Source organism: Amblyraja radiata, chromosome 1 (assembly GCF_010909765.2).
Source record: "Amblyraja radiata isolate CabotCenter1 chromosome 1, sAmbRad1.1.pri, whole genome shotgun sequence".
NCBI lineage: Eukaryota > Metazoa > Chordata > Chondrichthyes > Rajiformes > Rajidae > Amblyraja > Amblyraja radiata.
The window spans coordinates 97,955,245-97,974,803 of record NC_045956.1 but is presented as its reverse complement, the minus strand read 5'-3'; positions in this window follow the sequence as shown (position 1 = coordinate 97,974,803).

Sequence of the window (19,559 nt, the reverse complement as noted above, 5' to 3'; positions counted from 1 at the left end):
GTGCAGCTGGTAGAGCTGTTGCATCACAGTGCCATAGACACAGGTTCAATCCTGATCTCTGGTGCTGTGTCCACGTGGGGAGTTTGGTCTCCCTGTGACTGTGTGGATTTCTACAGGGTGCTCCGATTTGCTCCCATATCCAAAAAACATGCAGTTGTAAGTTAATTGGCCTTTACAAAAATTGCTCCTAGTGTAAAGAGTGTGGATACGAAAGTGGGAAAATGGAGAACTAGTGTGAACGCATGTCTGATGGTCAATGTGGACTTGCTGGGCTGTAGGGTCTATTGCCATATTGTTCAATCAATTCAATTAATCCATCCAAGATCATAATACATGACCTTATTTCATTAGTGGACCTCATCAGCTATACAGATATGCGAAGAGGATTTTCTGGAAAAAATATGAAATACCCCAGTTTGATATTTCAACAGAAAAGTTACAGTGGATCATAAATGAAATAAAATGTGAGTTAGATTGTGCTTGCTGGCTCTGAAGCACTCAGATCAAGGGGGATATGAAGAGTGTCATTTTTGCTGATGTTGCATTTCATTTTGTTGGAGACATGGAACCTACTTCAGGCATTGTTGCTGAGGAAATAATCATTTACATTTATACAGCAGCCCTTGCAATCTTGAAACCTTATAACACTTCACAGCCAATGCATTGTCTTTTGAAGCTTCTGCATTGTTGTTTTGTACCCAAATGCAGAGGTCACATTCCACACACTGAAGCCCCACTGACAGCAGGAAGATAAAATGACTGGTTGAACTGCTTTAGAAGTTGATGACCAGAGGCTCACAGCAGAAGAATAGTAGGAAAGGTGAACTATATTAAACAATGCTAGCGGGCGATGACAAACATCTGCTACAAATGCTTTCAAACTAGAGAGGGAGAACAAAGGAGCAAAGAACTTCCATGATTTATTGGACTGAATGATAAAACTGGCTGTGTGCTCATGAATCATGAGATAGAACAGGCCCTTCGGCCACACCAAACGAGGACACTGTTCTTAACTGCAATGCGGGTCATCACAGGGACGCTTAAGTCAACACCTTTGCAGTGACTCCCTGTCCTCTCTCATATAGCCTCTCCCAGCATACGCAGAAGGGAGAGGATGTTGAAAGATTGGTGCACCATCGAGGCTAACCCTGACCTTCCCATCCATGCTGACTTGACCAATCTGCCCAACATGCGCCTGAAGTCCCACAAACCCTTCTGGTCTTCCGTTAAATCTCTGAAAGACTGTGACTCCAAGACAGAGAGGCACAGAGCCTGGAAAGATGCCAACACCAACAACGGAGATGTCATCACAGACTCCACAGTGAAACCACCGTGTTTTGACCTCCATTGCAAGCATTGGCTAACTCTGAACCGAATCCGCACCCTCCATGCAAGAACATCACCTGCATAAGTGGAGGATGTCAGATGGCCCTGCTTGCAACTGCGGACATCCAGACCAGACCATCCCACACATCGTGAATGACTGCCCACTGAGGCTTTTGCCTGGGGGCATTAAAGCCATCCATCCAGTAACTGATGCTATCCTGGCCTGGTGTCTACCCTTGATCTACAACTTTAGGCTGTGCACGCCATATGCAGGAAGAAGAAGGCCCACAATGTCTGAGCCAAACATGATGCCAAGATTAGCTCATCTTCTCTGCCTGCACATGATGCATATCCCTCCATATCCTGCACATCCATGTGCCAACCTAATAGACTCTTAAATGCCACTATCGTATCTGCCTCCACCACCACACTTGCAGCGTGCTCCAAGCACCCACCACTCTCTGTGTAAAAAAAAAAAAAACCTACCCTGCACATCACCTTTAACCACCTATTTTGCTTTAAAGCTATGCTCTCTAGTCTTTGATATTTCCAACCTGGCTAAAAGTTTCCATATTCTACCCTGTCTATGCCAGATGATTTGCACACGAACTGCTCCCTTGTTACTACCCAATAGTAATGGGGAAAGCAGCCATACACTATGTTTGTAACATGGGAAGGCTACTGGCCTGAACAATTGAAAGCTACCTTCCCAATTATGAACATTTCCATGTCCTCAATGTGCTAGTATATATATTGATAACTATTAAACCAACTCTAATTATCTAGGATAGAAACTAATAATATATCCTGTTTTAAATAGCCTGAAATTCTGCTTTTCTCTTTCAAACAATTATGCTTAAACATTGTCATTACAAATTCAAGGTAGACAAATCAAATGTATATTTTTAATAGATAGACAAAAAAAGCTGGAGTAACTCAGCAGGTCAGACAGCATCTCCGGAGGTAAGGAATGGGTGACATTTCGTGTCAAGACCCTTATTCAGCCTGAGAGTCAGGGGAAAGGGAAACAAGAGATGTCGATGGTGATATAGAGCAATATAGAACAAATGAATGAAAAATATGTAAAAATGAAGAGTCTGGGTAAAAACATGGTTGTAGAGTCGGAGAGCAGGAGGAATCACGGGGGGGGGGGGGGGGGGGCATCGAGAGAGGATGTTGTAGAACTCGTCGGAGAGAGGAGAACTGCCTCAAATATTCTGTTGTGCTGCAGCAAGTAAGAATTTCATTGTTCTATCTGGAACATATGACAATAAAACATTATTGACTCTTGACTCTTGAAGTAGGCATACCTTGAGTAGATTTTGCAATGGTTTAATATTTATCTTAATAAGGTCCAAGCACAACTTGATTATAATAGCCTAACTAATGGGACACCTAGAAATGTGTTTTATGATAAGGTGGTTGTAATAATTTGGTTTGGATAAAATGAGACAAAATTCTATTTACATTTACCCAGGATCATGGTAATTTCTGCAGTAGACTGATTCAGGCTTTATTCAGGCTTTAACAGGACGACAGATGGCACAATGGGCTAAGTGTTCGGCTGGCAACCGGAAGGTAGCTGGTTCGAATCCCGCTTGGAGTGCATACTGTCGTTGTGTCCTTGGGCAAGACACTTCACCCACCTTTGCCTGTGTGTGTCCTTGGGCAAGACACTTCACCCACCTTTGCCTGTGTGTGTGGATGTAATTATGTGAAGCACTTTGGGGTCAATGCAAGTTGACTAAAAATGTGCTATATAAATAAAGAAATTTAATTTAATTTAATTTAATTTATTTAAAGATTTAGAAGGGTTTCGGCCCGAAACGTCGCCTATTTCCTTCGCTCCATAGATGCTGCTGCATCCGCTGAGTTTCCCCAGCAATTTTGTGTACCTTTTATTTAAAGATTGCTATTTTTAACATATTTTTGTAAATTAATTGCTTTTGAAACTTTTGCAGTTTCTTAAAAGGTTACACCCATATTGAATAAGGTACTTTCCAATCCATGGTTGTCAGGTCAATGTGTGTTACACATTTCAACATCTCTATTTTCACTTGCTGTGGCAAAGTGTGTTTGATGTTAATTCTCATTGTGCTTGACTTATTTTGTTGGGTATGTTACGCTAAAAAAAATGAGCATCACAAAAGAGTACGTTTCGCTTTATTAACCTTAATTGAAGGTTAGAGAAACAGAAGTACATTTCAGTTGGCCTTTACTCATAGTTTCATGATTATCTTTCTTTGTGCTTTTATCTTCTACCTCATAACAAAGGATTTAGCGGGCTCAAATTTCACGTGATTTCAAATGAGTTGCATCAGAAGACAGTTGCATCAGAATGAGTTGCATCAGTTTACATTATTAAATGAAGACCAAGGGCTGGTTTTAGTTTGCTTGTTGTGTATGGATCTTGGTACCTGCCTGCAGTGAACCATCTATTTTTTGGCACAAGAGAGAAGCTAATGTGAATTTCTATCTCAATATATATCTAACAATATTTTGCAATTTATTGTCTGCTGAAATGGCAAACATTTTAGTTAACATTGGTGTTATAGAAGAAGGATATCTCAGTTTACAACAAGATCTAAAAGTGGTGAGCCAGGTGGATGGTGTGATGAAAAGGCACTTGGCACGCTTGATTTCATTGGGAAGGATATTGTGTATGGATGTTGGGACATCATAGTGCAGCTGCACAAGTCGTTGATGAGACCACACTTGGAGTACTCTGTGCAGTCCTGCTTGACCAGTTACAGGAAGGATGTCATTAAGTTGCCAAGAGTGCAGATGCCGTTCACTAGGATCTTACACGGGCTTGCAGGCTCGAGTTAGAGGGAGAGGTTGGATTGGCTTGGAGTTTTTTTCTTTGAACTATAGGAGCCTGAAGAGTGATCGGATTGAGATGTTTAAGATCATGAGATATATAGTTAAAATGAACACTACATCTTTTTCCTAGGGTAGAGGCTTTTAAAACTAGTCGGCATAGGCTTATGTTAAGGGGGAAAGATATAAAAGTAACCTTACGGAAAGCCCCGGTCCCACTTAGGCAATTTTTTCAGTGACTACAGGCGACTAGGCTGTCGCCACATGGTCATGGGGTGCCGTATGTATGGTCGTGAGTTGTCTCCTCAAGTCGCCTAAAGAGTCATAAAGTTTTTCTGGTCGCTGCTAGATTTTGAAATGTTCAAAACTTTTCGGCGACTGTGGACTTGACGTAGCTTGACGTAACTTGTATTTTCTTGTCGTAGGTGCTGTCGTAGGTTGTCGCCAGGATGACCCAGGTTGTCGCCAGGTTGTCAACGGGTGCTGACTTCAGTGAATTCCATTGGCGACTACCTACGTCAACCTACATCAACTGGCACCAGGTACCGATGACTGAATTGTCTTCAGGTGTCTTCAGTTGTTGCCGACAGGGTCGTTGCTTGTCGTAGCTTGTCGTAGGTTATCGCCTGTGTGGTCGTAGGTGTGGTCGTAGGTGGACGTCCTAATGGGTCACCGGTTGTCGGTAACTTGATGTCGAGTATGTGGTAGGTTGTCATAGCTGTGACAGTCGCCGGCAGTCGCCGAAAAAATTGCCTATGTGGGACAGGCCTTAACTTTTTTACTTGGAGGGTAGTTTGTATCTGGAATGAGCTGCCAGAGGAAGCTATGGAAGCTGATAAAATTATAAAGTTCTAAAGACATTAAACAGATATGTTTAGGAAGGATTCATAGGGCTAAGGGCCAAATTCTGGCAAATGGGACTAACCCCAGTGGTTGACATGGACAAGGTGGGCTGAAGTATCTGGTCCCATTCTTTACAGCTATGTGACTATGACTTTGAATGAAACTATTAATGTGATCTCAATTTTGCAGTCAAAATAACTAATAACTCGGAGGAGGCGGAGCAACAAGCTGGAGTTGTCGCACTTTTTCCAAACTCCCAATCTGTTAACCTTCAACTGTTATTACAGCTCAGCCTAAGTTTTAAAACTACCATAAATATTTAACACCATCGACAGCACTCCTCCACATCGTAAAGATGGCAGGCAGAAGAAAGAAAGAGGAGCAAAATATTGAAGACTCGTCGACCAGCACCATCATGGCTACACTAGCAGCCTTGTTAACAGAGCACAAGGCATCGCTGCTGGCAGAATTTAACGCAGCGTTCACCAAGCTGGAAACAAAGCTGGACAATATCCAGACCACTATTCTAGATCAACAACAGCGTCTTTCGTCATTAGAGACATTTGCCGATACCACCAGCCAAGACATGCGAGCTATGGAGACAATGCTAACTACGGTCATCGAAGAGAACGCCAAGTTTAAGTCTAAGCTTATCGACCTGGAAGGCAGGAGTCGCCGAAATAACGTAAGGATAGTCGGCCTCCCCGAGAACATCGAAGGCCCCCAAACAACAGCTTTTTTCTCTCAACTCCTGCTCGAGACACTTGGCGAACGCATACTGGAATCAGCCCCGGAGCTAGACCGAGCCCATCGCACGCTAGCAGCCAAACCAAGCCCTGGTGGGAAACCCAGAGCAGTTGTGGTTTGCTTCCATAGATTCCAGACCCGCGAGTTGGTGGTGCGTGAGGCTCGGAGGCAGAGGGGTAAGCTGAAGTACAAAGATATCCCGATTCACATTTTTGAAGATTACTGTCCCGAGATAGTTGAACAACGTTCTGCATATCGAGACGTCATGAAGGAGCTGTACAACCTGGGTCTCAAACCCTCCCTTCATTATCCGGCCAAGCTGTTCATCATGGCCGGGGAGGGAAAGAGGCGACGGTTAACATCTCCCGAGGACGCTCAGGCTTTCATTTCATCTTACCGTTGATGCAGACCGGGACCCACAGATGACTGACTCTGCTCGGTACGTTTACATCCGAATGGCACAGGGATCCAGTTAATCTACGGTTACATTATGGGTTACATTATGGGCTAACTTTAGCTTGACTGCCCTTAGCAATTAGCCACTGCTAGCGCTCGGCCTTGCTGTTATATCAATGACTATGTCTTACCAACTTTTCCTTTTAATGTTTATGTGTAATCATACTTGAAAGGCTCTTCCCCTGTACATGCTATAAAATAGGGCTAAAGGGACCCTCATTGTGGTTCGTGATTTGATCTCTGCCTTCTTGCTTTTAGCAGCTGGCCAGCATTTGAATGGTTTGTTTACACTAGTCTTAATAGCGGACTGTCTGGGGCTGATAAGAACTCATTATAGTCAAGGCTGCGTTACACCAATTAGCTCTTACAGCGTTTTTGTTTAACAAAACTTAATTGATGTTCTTCTGCCCTGCGCCTTAATCCAAGAATCCAGTTTGCCACTTGTTAATCTCTCTAATGCTAACTCTTTCTTTATACCTTACCAACTTTAAGTTATACTATGTTATACCAAAGGAAGCTATTCCTGTTTCACTTATACATTGGCTTACTTATTTAGTATCACTATTTTGTTAATTTTGTTAATTTGTCTTGTTGTATTATTACTATCATCACTACTATTATTACCATTAGTGTTAGCAATGTCATTGGTAGTACAACTACCAAGGCTATTATTTTAACTTTGTATCTATTCATTTAGGTTTACTTCACTTTATTTCTATTTCTATTTCTATTTTCTATTGTCCATTTCTCAAATTATTATTATCATTGTTATCATTATTATAGTTATATTCATTTTATGTTACTTTACTGATATTGAGCGACTTTGCTGCTTTGGGATGTGGAAATATTGGGAGTTAAGATCGGACTGCTACATGCGGATGCGAGGACAACGTACCTTGGTGCAATGGGCACTCAAGGTTCGGTTGGGACATTGGGGACCTCAGGTCCGGGGACTCAGGTTTGAAAGATGGTTAAGTGATATGTGTCACGGCCGTTTGTTGTGTGTATACGTATGTATGTATTTTTTTTTGTTTTGTTTTTTTTTCTTTTCCCCTTTTACCACCCACACCCCCACTCTCAGCAGCTGGCTTCGATGCGCTCTTCCATTTCAATCTGCAGTATTACAGCGCTCTGCCCACTCGTTTGGATATAGCTAAATATGGCCAACACAAACGGCACTCTTAGATTTGTCTCATGGAACGTGAGGGGAGTGGGGGGTCCTACTAAGACTGATAAGATCTTGGCCCACTTGCAATACCTTAAGGGCGATATATTTTTTATTCAAGAGACACACCTTCGCAACAGAGAGGTAACACGGCTTAAGAGAGGCTGGATTAGCCACTTATTTCATTCAAAATTTAATTATAGGGCTAGGGGTACTGCTATCCTGATTCGTAAAAACGTTATGTTCGAACCACAGAAAATGGTGGAAGACCCTGCTGGCCGCTTTGTCATGGTCTCTGGCAAACTGCAAGACACACCTGTCATATTGGCCAGTATTTACGGTCCCAACTGGGATGACAGCTCATTTGTAACCAAATTTTTTACATCTCTCCCAAACATTGAAAATTACCACATCATTGTGGGTGGAGATTTTAATCTGGTCCAAGACCCTATACTGGACAGATCTTCGAACAAAGCCTCCACTTTAACTAAATCAGGTAGGACTTTGCATGCTTTTACCAAACAACTTGGGCTCACTGACCCATGGAGACATACATTTCCCACGACTAAATTATTTTCATTTTTTCCCACGTGCACCGTACCTATACCCGTATAGACTTCTTCCTCTTAGATAACAGACTGCTCTCCAAAATCAAATCCAGCGAGTATCATAGTATCGTGATATCAGATCACGCTGCGACTTCCCTCGATCTTCACTTTCGTAAACGAACTTACCCCTTTAAACAGTGGAGGTTCAACTCCTCATTACTAGCAGAGGCTCACTACAAGCAATTCCTGCACTCCCAAATCACCTTATATTTTGAGCTGAATGACTCGCCGGACATAGCAAGAGGTATACTCTGGGAAGCTTCAAAAGCTTATATTAGGGGCCAACTTATCTCTTTTGTCTCCAACCTGAAAAGAGCCGAGACGTCCCAAATGGCAGACCTGTTACGAAAAACAAAGGACATTGATGATAAATACGCATCTGACCCAGACCCTAATTTTTATAAAGAACGCTTTAGGTTACAAATAGACTTTGACCTCATGTCTACCAATAAAGCCAAGTTACGACTGCTTAAATCTAGGCAACACTTTTTTGAATCTGGGGATAAAGCTGGGAAGCTTTTGGCTCATCAGGCCAGAACCGAGGCGACTTCACGGCTAATTCCAGCCATTAGATCCAGCTTAGGGGAGATTCATACCGATCCTCTTAGAATTAATGAAGCATTTGCTAAATTTTACGCTGAGCTATATGCTTCCGATTGTCCTCCCACTGCAGATGACATGTTCCGTAGTATGACGTTTCCCCGAATTGACGATGAAGCCACGAAAGTCTTGGGTGGTCCCATAACTGTCACTGAGGTCCAAGCAGCCATCACATCGCTGCAAAGCGGAAAGTCGCCCGGCCCTGACGGCTTCACTGTAGAATATTACAAAGCTTTCTCTGCTCTCCTCGCACCAGTCCTGAGAGATATGTACAATGAGGCGTTTTTACATCGTCGCCTACCGCCCACCTTGTCGTTGGCTACTATCTCCCTAATTCTTAAAAAGGAGAAAGATCCTCTGCTTTGTAGTAGCTATAGACCAATTTCACTCTTGAATGTGGACCTCAAAATCCTCTCTAAAGTTCTTGCGCTCCGTCTTCAACAAGTGATGCCCTTTATTATCTCATTAGATCAAACAGGGTTTATGCCAGGCCGACAGTCCTCCCACAATACTAGGCGTCTCCTTAACATCATCCATTCACCAAGTAGTGAGACCCCGGAGATAGTGGTCTCCCTCGACGCCGAAAAAGCTTTCGACAGGGTCGAGTGGAAGTACCTATACGATGCGATGGACAGGTTTGGCCTCGGCAATAGTTTCATTCATTGGGTCAGTCTATCATACTCGTCCCCGGTGGCCTCAGTACAAACAAACGACACACTGTCGCCCCACTTCCCCCTTCGGAGAGGTACCAGACAGGGTTGCCCGTTATCACCACTTCTGTTTGCTGTCGCGATAGAACCCTTGGCGGTCTGGTTACGCTCAGAGAAGGGCTTTAAAGGTATTACACGGTTTGACACAATTCATAAAGTCTCATTGTATGCGGATGACCTGCTCCTGTACATCTCGAATCCAGTCAGCTCTCTCCCTGTGATTATGAATATTTTAGAACGGTTTGGGGTGTACTCTGGTTATAAACTTAACTACCAAAAAAGTGAATTATTACCGATTAACTCATTGGTTAAGCAGCTCCCTCGCTCTTTAACCTCATTCAAATGGGCGGAGGACGGATTTCGCTACCTCGGTGTTTTTATCACAATACCTATATTTGATATGTTCCGCACAAACTTCCTGCCTCTGGTTGAGAAAGCTGAAAGAGACTTTGACCGCTGGTCAGTCTTACCGTTATCCCTCGCGGCCCGGATAAATCTGGTCAAGATGGTCGTCCTACCCAAATTCCTGTACCTTTTCCAGCATGTTCCTATATTTATCACTAAATCTTTTTTTGATAAATTAGAAAGGAGAATATCTAAATTTTTATGGGGTAGCAAACCGGCCAGAATTCGAAAGACGCTACTACAGTCTCCTAAGAGTGACGGCGGTTTGGCACTTCCTGACTTTAGGCGATACTACTGGGCTGCTAACTTGCAAAAAATCCTGTACTGGATGAATGATGATTGCGACCACCTACCGACCTGGGTACACATGGAAAAGGCGAGTTCACATCTCCCGTTGCGGTCTGTCCTATGCTCTCAACTCCCCCTTTCTATAACATCTGCGGGTGCAGGCCCAATTGCGTCCCACTCGCTCAAGATATGGAGTCAATTTAGGAAAAACTTTGGTTTACAAGGCCCTTCCATCTTGACCCCACTGCTTAAAAATCACATCTTTAATCCTTCAAGTACAGACTCCGCATTCAAAACCTGGCATAGTAATGGCATCAGTAGTATCAAAAACCTATACAAGGATGGTATTTTTTCATCTTTTGCGGAGCTTTCGTACAACTATAGCCTCCCAAACTCCCACCTTTTTAGTTTTTTCCAGATTAGGAATTTTGTGAAGAAGATATTCCCCCATTTCCCAAATCGTCCCCCTGAAACCCTGACCGATTCCATCCTAGCTCTAGATCCCAACCGGAAGAAATGCATCTCTTTTTTGTACAACTTGTTAGGGTCGGTTATATTGAAACCTCATACCTCATTAAAAGCTGCGTGGGAGGGCGAGCTGAATATGAAACTAACAGACCAGCAATGGGACTCTGCCTTGGATTTGATCCATTCTTCCTCCATATGTGCCCGTCATGGCCTAATCCAATACAAAGTCCTTCACAAAGTCCACTACACAAACGCAAGATTATCTAGAATATACCCCGCTGTTAAAGACACCTGCAACAGATGCAATCAATCCCCTGCCAACCATAGTCATATGTTTTGGTCTTGCCCTAAGCTAGCAACCTTTTGGAGGAGTGCTTTCGACGTGCTAAGCAGAGCCTATGGCCAGACTATTCCTCCAAACCCACTGTCAGCTATTTTTGGTATTCCCCCCAACACCAACCTCTCTGTTGCGTTGAAGCGGGTCCTGGCTTTTACAACCCTGTTAGCCCGGAGACTGATTTTGCTTAACTGGAGACTTACCTGTCCCCCGACACACGCCCGCTGGATCAAGGAGGTGCTCTACAACTTAAAGCTTGAAAAACTTAGGTTCTCTCTCAAAGGCTCTACCAAGACATTCCTAGATACATGGAACCCTTTCCTGGAACTTGTTAACTCTTAACTTGTTTCCGGACTCGGAAGAGGACTGAGTGTCCTCTATCACAGCTCTGTCTTATTGCAGCTGCTATCCCCTCAACCCCTCCCCTCCCCCCCCCCCTCCCTCCCCACAATTTTTTTTTAATTTTTTTAAAAAAATTTTTTTTTTAAATTTACATTTTTTTTTTTTTTAATCGTACTTGTGTGGATGTGTACGTATGTGAGTGTTGTTTGTTCCCGGATGGCGAGGGTGGGTAAGGGTAAGGGTAAGGGTTTTGAGGGTCGTTTACATACTGTTGTACAATTATGTCCTGATTATCACTCTCTGTTATGTATGCAAATTGCTGTTAAATTCAAAATTTAAATAAAAAGATTTAAACTAAAATAACTAATAACTCTTATATTTGTCATCGATGTGAAAAATTATTTTGTCCTGCACAGTGGAGGAGGACTGGCCAAAAATCACAGCTGTAAGTGGCAGTGTTTTGTCTAAAATCAATATACAGAACAACAGGAAGTGGTCAAGATCAGACTTTTAGTAATATACGAGACTAAGTGGGACCCGTTGGGAGGGCTGGTCCCCCGACGCAATATTCCACCTCCCCACCAATTCCAATATTGGTGGCCAGTGGGGGGGGAGGGGGGGCGCTTTCTGGAGCGCTGGTATGGGTGGTGTTGGCTGCAGGGACTAATGGTCTCCAGAGGGCTAGTATGGACATTGTGGGCCAAATGGATTCTTGGGGTGGCAGCTCAGTCCCTCAAGCCTGATGTGCTGGCAGCTCACTCACGGCTGGTGGGCTGGCAGTTGACTCACGGCTATTCCTTGAAGTTCCATTTCAAGCAGAGTGCAAGGCCACCAAATTCAAATCCATTTTCCTACCATTTCAAGCAGGGTGCAAGGCCACCAAATTCAAGTGCAGTTTCTTACCTCTTTGAGTAGGGTGCAAGGCCACAAAATTCAAGGGCAGTTTCTTACCACTACAAGCAGGGTGCAAGGCTACCAAATTCAGGTGCAGTTTCCAACCACTTCAAGCAGGGTGCAAGGCCACCAAATTCAAGTGTAGTTTGATACCATTTCAAGGAGGGTGCAAGGCCACCAAATTCAAATGCAGTTTCATACAATTTCATGCAGGGTGCAACGACACCACATTCAAATGCAGCTTCATACCATTTCAAGCGGGGTGAAACTACCATAAAACCACTATAAAACCACACAAAACACCACACTCACAGTTCAGTAGACATTCAGTGTGTTCAGTTGATTCACAGCTCAGACAGAGTCGTGACCTCTCCTTTTCCCATCATGTAGAGACTGAGTCACACCCACACTTCCGGGTTTTATAAACCCTCCCCCTCCCACCGGAAAAGGTGTGGCCTTCATGGCGTGATTGACAGGAGAGAGATTCTCTACATTTTTTAAACATTAATAACACTTTTATTTTTCATTGATGGGAAGAATCCTCTGCACCCGATGAGCGGAGGGGGACTGAGTAAGATGGCCAAAAATCACTGCCGTAAGCGGTAGCGTTTTATCTAAAATCAATATAGTGCAAACAGGAAGTTGTCAAGTTTAGACAAACAACCATTTGCAGTGCCTTTTACTTCAACCCAAACCCCCCAAAAACCATTTGCAATGCCTTTTTACTTCAAACCGAACCCCCCAAACAACCATTTGCAGTGCCTTTTTACTTCAACCCGAACCTCCCAAACAACCATTTGCAGTGCCTTTTTCCTTCAACCCGAACCCGCCAAACAATCATTTGCAGTGCCTTTTTACTTCAACCCAAACCACCCAAACAACCATTTGCAGTGCCTTTTTACTTCAACCCAAACCACCCAAACAACCCTTTGCAGTGCCTTTTTACTTCAACCCAAATCCCCAAACACCCGAATCCCCCAAACAACCATTTGCAGTGCCTTTTTACTTCAACCCGAACCCCCCAAACAACGATTTGCAGTGCCTTTTTACTTCAACCCAAACAACCATTTGCAGTGCCTTTTTACTTCAACACAAACATATTTTCTTTTTCAAACAACATTAAGGGCACTCACAGTTGAGTAGACATGTGTTCAGTGTTATTCAGAGCTCAGAGAGACCTGATCCTCTCGCTTCCTCCATCTTGCAGAGACTGAGTGAGGCACACCACTTCCGGGTTTTGTAGCCCCCCCCCCTCCCACCAGCAGGGGCAGCAGAGAGAATTAATATTAATATATTAACATTAATATGTCTCTGATTTTTCATCGATGGGAAAAATCCTCTGGTCCAGTCTGGCCGAGGCGGGCTCTGAGCGAGATGGCCAGAAATGACGGCCGTAAGTAGCGGCGTTCTCTCGGAAATCACATCGCAGTGAGTCAAAAGCTGTCAAGATCTTACTATTAGTAATATTAGTAACATATGTTGGAAGGATTTAAGGCAACTTGTGTCAATCACCTCATTTAACCTGAGTCTTGGCCTTCATATCAATGAACCACCTTTCACTGCATGCCGATTAACTCAATCATAAATTAGATTGGAAAAATGTGAAGCTAGGACATATTAAAAGAAAATGTTGAGCAATTTGTTTCTTGATGTCTTTCATCCAAATAGAAATATATTTTGAGAAATTAAGTTAGCTGCAAGATTACATACACATAAAATCCCTACAACTATCAGGCTATTAAAAACTACAACTTTCAACTGTCTTTAGTTGAAATCAGCATCAGCATTTCCTCCCTATATATAATATATATATATATATATATATAATATATATATATATATAATCAGCATCAGCATTTCCTCCCTATATAATATATATATATATAATATATATATATATATATATATTATATATAGGGAGGAAATGCTGATGCTGATTTCAACTAAAGACAGTTGAAAGTTGTAGTTTTTAATAGCCTGATAGTTGTAGGGATTTTATGTGTATGTAATCTTGCAGCTAACTTAATTTCTCAAAATATATTTCTATTTGGATGAAAGACATCAAGAAACAAATTGCTCAACATTTTCTTTTAATATGTCCTAGCTTCACATTTTCCCAATCTAATTTATGATTGAGTTAATCGGCATGCAGTGAAAGGTGGTTCATTGATATGAAGGCCAAGACTCAGGTTAAATGAGGTGATTGACACAAGTTGCCTTAAATCCTTCCAACATATGTCACACAGAATTGACAGTACAAGTTCAGTAGTCTCTTTAGGCACTAACATATATTGGTGTTTTTGACTTTCAAGGTTAGATCGTTTGATGTCCTCAATTTTTAATGCAATTCTAGTTTTTTATTTTACCTAGAATGTGTCAAGGCCTGTCCTGTAAAGTAGGAAAATATATCGATGCAAGAGCGAGATTAAATAAATTTTAGAATGTATGTCCAGATTTAGCTTGGTGTTGACGGCTATATCATTTTGGTGCTGAACATCCTTTGAGATCAAGAGAAGAGAGATTTAAGACAGTTAATCCACGAACAGTACCAGTAGGGGAGATAAAATTCTGAGGAAGCAAAGAACTTAGTAGGGATGAACGGAAATCCACAAACGGTTTCATCATTTTGCTGACTCAGAAGGCTCACAATCCTTTCAGAGGAAACCAAACCATCCACTTCATCCATGTCTGCTCATTAAGAAATGATCTAAAGAGTTGTGCAAACCTTGCGAACTATCAGGAAAAATATTGTATCTTTTCAATAAGGTGGTCATCTTCTGCAATCACGAAGTCAGGTATTCAAGGACCAGTTGCACTGTGGCGAGACAGTGGAGCTGCTGCCTCACAGCGCCAGAGATCTGGGTTCAAACCTGACCTCGGGACTGTCTGTGTGGAGTTTGCACACTCTCCCTGTGACCACGTGGATTTACTCTGGGTGCTCCAGTTTCCTCCCACGTCCCAAAGACATGCAGGTTTATAGGTTGTTCAAGAAGGAACTGCAGATGCTGGAAGATCGAAGGCACACAAAAATGCTGGAGAAACTCAGCGGGTGCAGCAGCATCTATGGAGCGAAGGAAATAGGCGACGTTTCGGGCCAAAACCCTTCTTCAGACTGAGCGTCTGAAGGTTTATAGGTTAGTTGGCCTCCATAAATTGCCAGTAGCGTGTACTAGGATAACTCGTGTGAGTAGGTGAGCAGTGGGCCAAAGGGCCTCTTTTCATGCGGTATCTTTAAACTAAACAAAACTAATTCAAAATTTGCCTTGCCAATTTATATCAATTCCAGATATCAAATTCACGGAAATTTATAATCAGGAAACTGGTTAACGTCATTCATAGCACTTTACGTATTAAACCAATTCATCATGTCCAGAGATAACTTGCTAATATTTAAATGCTGTTAATTAATGGTTCTAATTAATAGGCAATTCTTAGTTCATAACATTGACTTTTTTGGCAATTACCACAAAAGGGTAAAGCACTCACACAGGAGATTGTGTGTATTGAAGGGAGGAAAGTGAAAGTTATTTGACTTGCTAACTCTAATAGAAATAAATGTGAAGCTATTTGCACTCACAATGACAAAGGAGTAAATCAGCCACCGTTACAAAGTAAAAAGTTGAGGTGGGAATAGGCCATTGCATATTTTGCCTGCTTTGCTATTCAATGAAATTGTAGCCTAAAATTTTCTATGGCATTAAGTACATGTTGACCCTATTACCTTGGTAACATTTCAAACAAAAGACTCTAAATCAAGGTTTAGTATAACTTGGAGAAACAAGGAACTACAGATGCTGGTTTATATCAAAGATAGACACAAAGTGCCAGGTCAGAAACATCCCTGGAGACACAAATTGCTAAAGAAGGGGCCCAACCCAAAACATCATCCATCCTTTTTCTCCAGAAATGTGCTTGACCAGTTGAGTTACTCCAGCACTTTGTGTCTATCATTAGTATCTTAAGCGTTATTTAAATATACGTGCAAACTATTGACTTTTAATAACTTCACTGTAATTAGTGAATTCACTGATCTGACTGATTTATTCACTGATTCGCTGTTACAGCTTATCACTTCTTACACTAAATCACATAACTCCCGACTTGGATTCAAATACTACCCTAATGAATGAATAAGCCAGATTCACTCTGCTGCTAGCAGGGCAGTGTTCTCTGACCTTCAAACTCGTGGAACTCCTTGCAATGGTTGTTCCTGGGTTGTCACCCGATGTCTTGGACTGCCCTTTGTGTGCACCATTTCTCATTCAACCTTCTCTTTTAATCCAAGGCTCTCACGACTCTGAAGTCAATCATTTCAAGTTGTCACTATCCAAAGACTGAATAAACAAATACCATCTTCTATCAGGCTAGAGAATTTTCAGTTAAGTTGCCTGTTCATAAGGTCACAGGGTCAAAAGTGACAGGAGCAGAATTAAGCCATTCGACTCATTGTCTACACCGCCATTCAATCATGGCTGATTTATCTCTCTCTCCTAACCCCATTCTCCTGCCTTCTCCCCATAACCCCTGACAATTGTACTAATCAAGAATCTATCCATCTCTGCCATAAAAATATCCATTGACGGCCTCCACAGCCTTCTGTGGCAAAGAATCCAGACAGCATTCTGGTAAACATAGAATAGAAAAACTAATGTTTCTGTTATTATTATGAAAAAATAATTTATTTTACAAATACGTGGTGCCTTATTTTTTAAGTGGCCACTGATTCAATAGTTTGCCACAAGAGAAAACATCATCCTCACATCTATCCTGTCAACACCCCTTGGGATCTTAAATGTTTCAATGAAATCCCCTCGCGCACCCTTTTAAATACTAAAGGATACAGCCAAACCTGTCCAACCTTTCCTCAAAACCCCCCCATTCATCGTAGGCATTAGTCTCGTGAACCATACCTGAATAGCTGCTAATGCATTAATATCCATCTTTAAATAAGGAAAACAATTCTTTACAGGGTACTCTAAATGTGGTCTTCATGCCTTTTGTAACTGCAGTATAACCTCTACTTTTGTTCAATCCTTCAACAATACACTGCTAGTTTTCTTTTAATAATGATTGGCTATACTACAAATCATGAACAAAAACTTGCAGTTACCTCTGTTTCTTAAAGTCCTGCTGTCTCTCACTGTCAAGATAATATAAGCTTCTCTTTTACTTGCCAAAGTGGATTATTTCATCCATTGCCACATTATATTCTATTTTGCCCATCTTTGCCTCTCTATTTCCCTTTCTAACTAGAAAAATAGGTGCAGGAGTAGGCCATTCGGCCCTTTGAGCCAGCACCGCCATTCAATGTGATCATGGCTGATCATCCAAAATCCTGCTTTTTCCCCATATCCCTTGATTCCTTTAGCCATAAGAGCTAAATCTAACTCTCTCTTTAAAACATCCAGTGAATTTGCCTCCACTGCCTTCTGTGGCAGAGAATTCCACAGATTCACAACTCTCTGAGTGAAAAAGTTTTTCCTCATCCCAGTCCTAAATGGCTTACCCCTTATTCTTAAACTGTGACCCCTGGTTTAGGACTCCCCCAACATCGGGAACATTTTTCCTTCATCTAGTCTGTGCAAACCTTTAAGAATTTTATATGTTTTATAAGAATCCCTATCATCCTTCTATATTCCAGTGCATACAAGCCCAGTCGACCCATTCTTTCATCATGTGTCAGTCCCACCATCCCGGGAATTAACCTTGTGAACCTATGCTGCAGTCCCTCAATAGCAATAATGTCTTTCCTCAAATTAGGAGAGCAAATTTGCACACAATACCTCAGGTGCGGTCTCACCAGGGCCCTGTACAACTGCAGTAGGACTTTCTTGCTCCTAAACTCAAATCCTATTACAATGAAGGCCAACATACCATTAGCTTTCTTTACTGCCTGCTGTGCCTGCATGATTACTTTCAGTGACTGATGTACTAGCACATCCAGGTCTCGTTGCACCACCCCTTTGTCCTAATCTGACACCATGCAGATAATAATCTGCCTTTTGTCCTTGCCACCAAAGTGGATAACATCACATTTATCCACATTCTGCATCTGCCACGCATCTGCCCATTTATCCAAAATATCCAAGTCACCCTGCAGTCTCATAGCATCCACCTGGCAGCTCATACTGCCACCCAGCTTTGTGTCATCTGCAAACTTGGAGATGTTACATAAACTTTTCCGAGTTCTAATGAAGGAACAAAAACCTAAAATGTTAACTGTTTCTCATGCTGTCGGACCCACCTGCCATTTTGAGGATTTTCAGCATTTTATAGAATGTAGAGTTTGTTCAATTCAAAGTAACTGAATTTTCAACCAGTCTCTAACAACCATTACACATTGGCACATAGAAAATTTACTAAACGTGTGGAGTCTTGTCCTTGAAATTTTTTTTATTGCTGAACAATATAAGGACTGTTTAGGTCTGTTTCTATTCTCTGCCTATTTGTGCAGGCAAAGGAGGATGAAATGGTGCCTTTCTCTTTGAGCAGAGAGTCTCCGTGATCTCAGTAATGGATGGCAGGCTGCAAGATGCTGTAAATGTTTTTAACTGCAGCTTGGAATGAACCAATCATACAAAATTAGGCAGCATTGGCAATCTCGATGTAGCCCTGCTCTGAGACTGGCGTTGTGGCTGCAGCAGGGGGCAGGTTTCAATGCAGTGGACATACTTATTGTAGTGCACACATCCAACCCATTGTTTGGACCTGGGGTCAGGATAGAACCATTGTCTCCTGAACATTTTTGATGGATGATTGTTCAAACAGAAGGCTTGAAATCAGCAAAATGCCATTCAGAACAATTCATTGGAGGCATTCATGATGAACAAATTTGAGAAACCATAAATAAGAGGAGCTATAGAATCATAAAAAACCCCAAAGGAAATTGATTAACATCTCATCTGTAAGCAACATCTCATCTGTCATTTGAACCCATGGTGAATTGTGTTTGTAATAAATGTGTGATTATCCATTTGTGGTCACAAGAGGCCTAAGTGGTAATTTGTCTCAAATGGCTGTATTCAAATGTGCTGCAAGCTGAATGGCAAGATTTGTGCATTCTGCACTCTAGAGTCAGACATCATTGAAACAGGCCGTTCAGTACAGCTTGTCTATATCAACCAATATCTAATCTAGTTCCATTTGCTGATACCTGGCCTATGTCCATCTAAACCTTTCCGATCCATGTACCTGCCTAAATGTCTTTTACAGGTTGTTATTGCACCTGTTTCAACTACATAGCTCATTGCATATACCCACCACCTAATGTTGCAAAAGGTTGCTCCTCAGATTCCTATTAAATCTTTCCAGTCTCACCTTAAACTTATGCTCTCTAGTTCTTGATTTTATATTGAAGTGTCGTGATGAGACTACGTGAAAAACCCCCGCATGCGTGTCAATACGTTGTCACATGGCGTGGGATTCGGAGCCATTCGAAAATGCTCCGGCAGGTAAGCTATTTTTGTTTGCAGGAATGGCCCACTGACCCCGAAAATAGATGCAGCGGGCTTGGTGAGGCTGCAGGCGCGACCTGTACATCTACCGCCGTT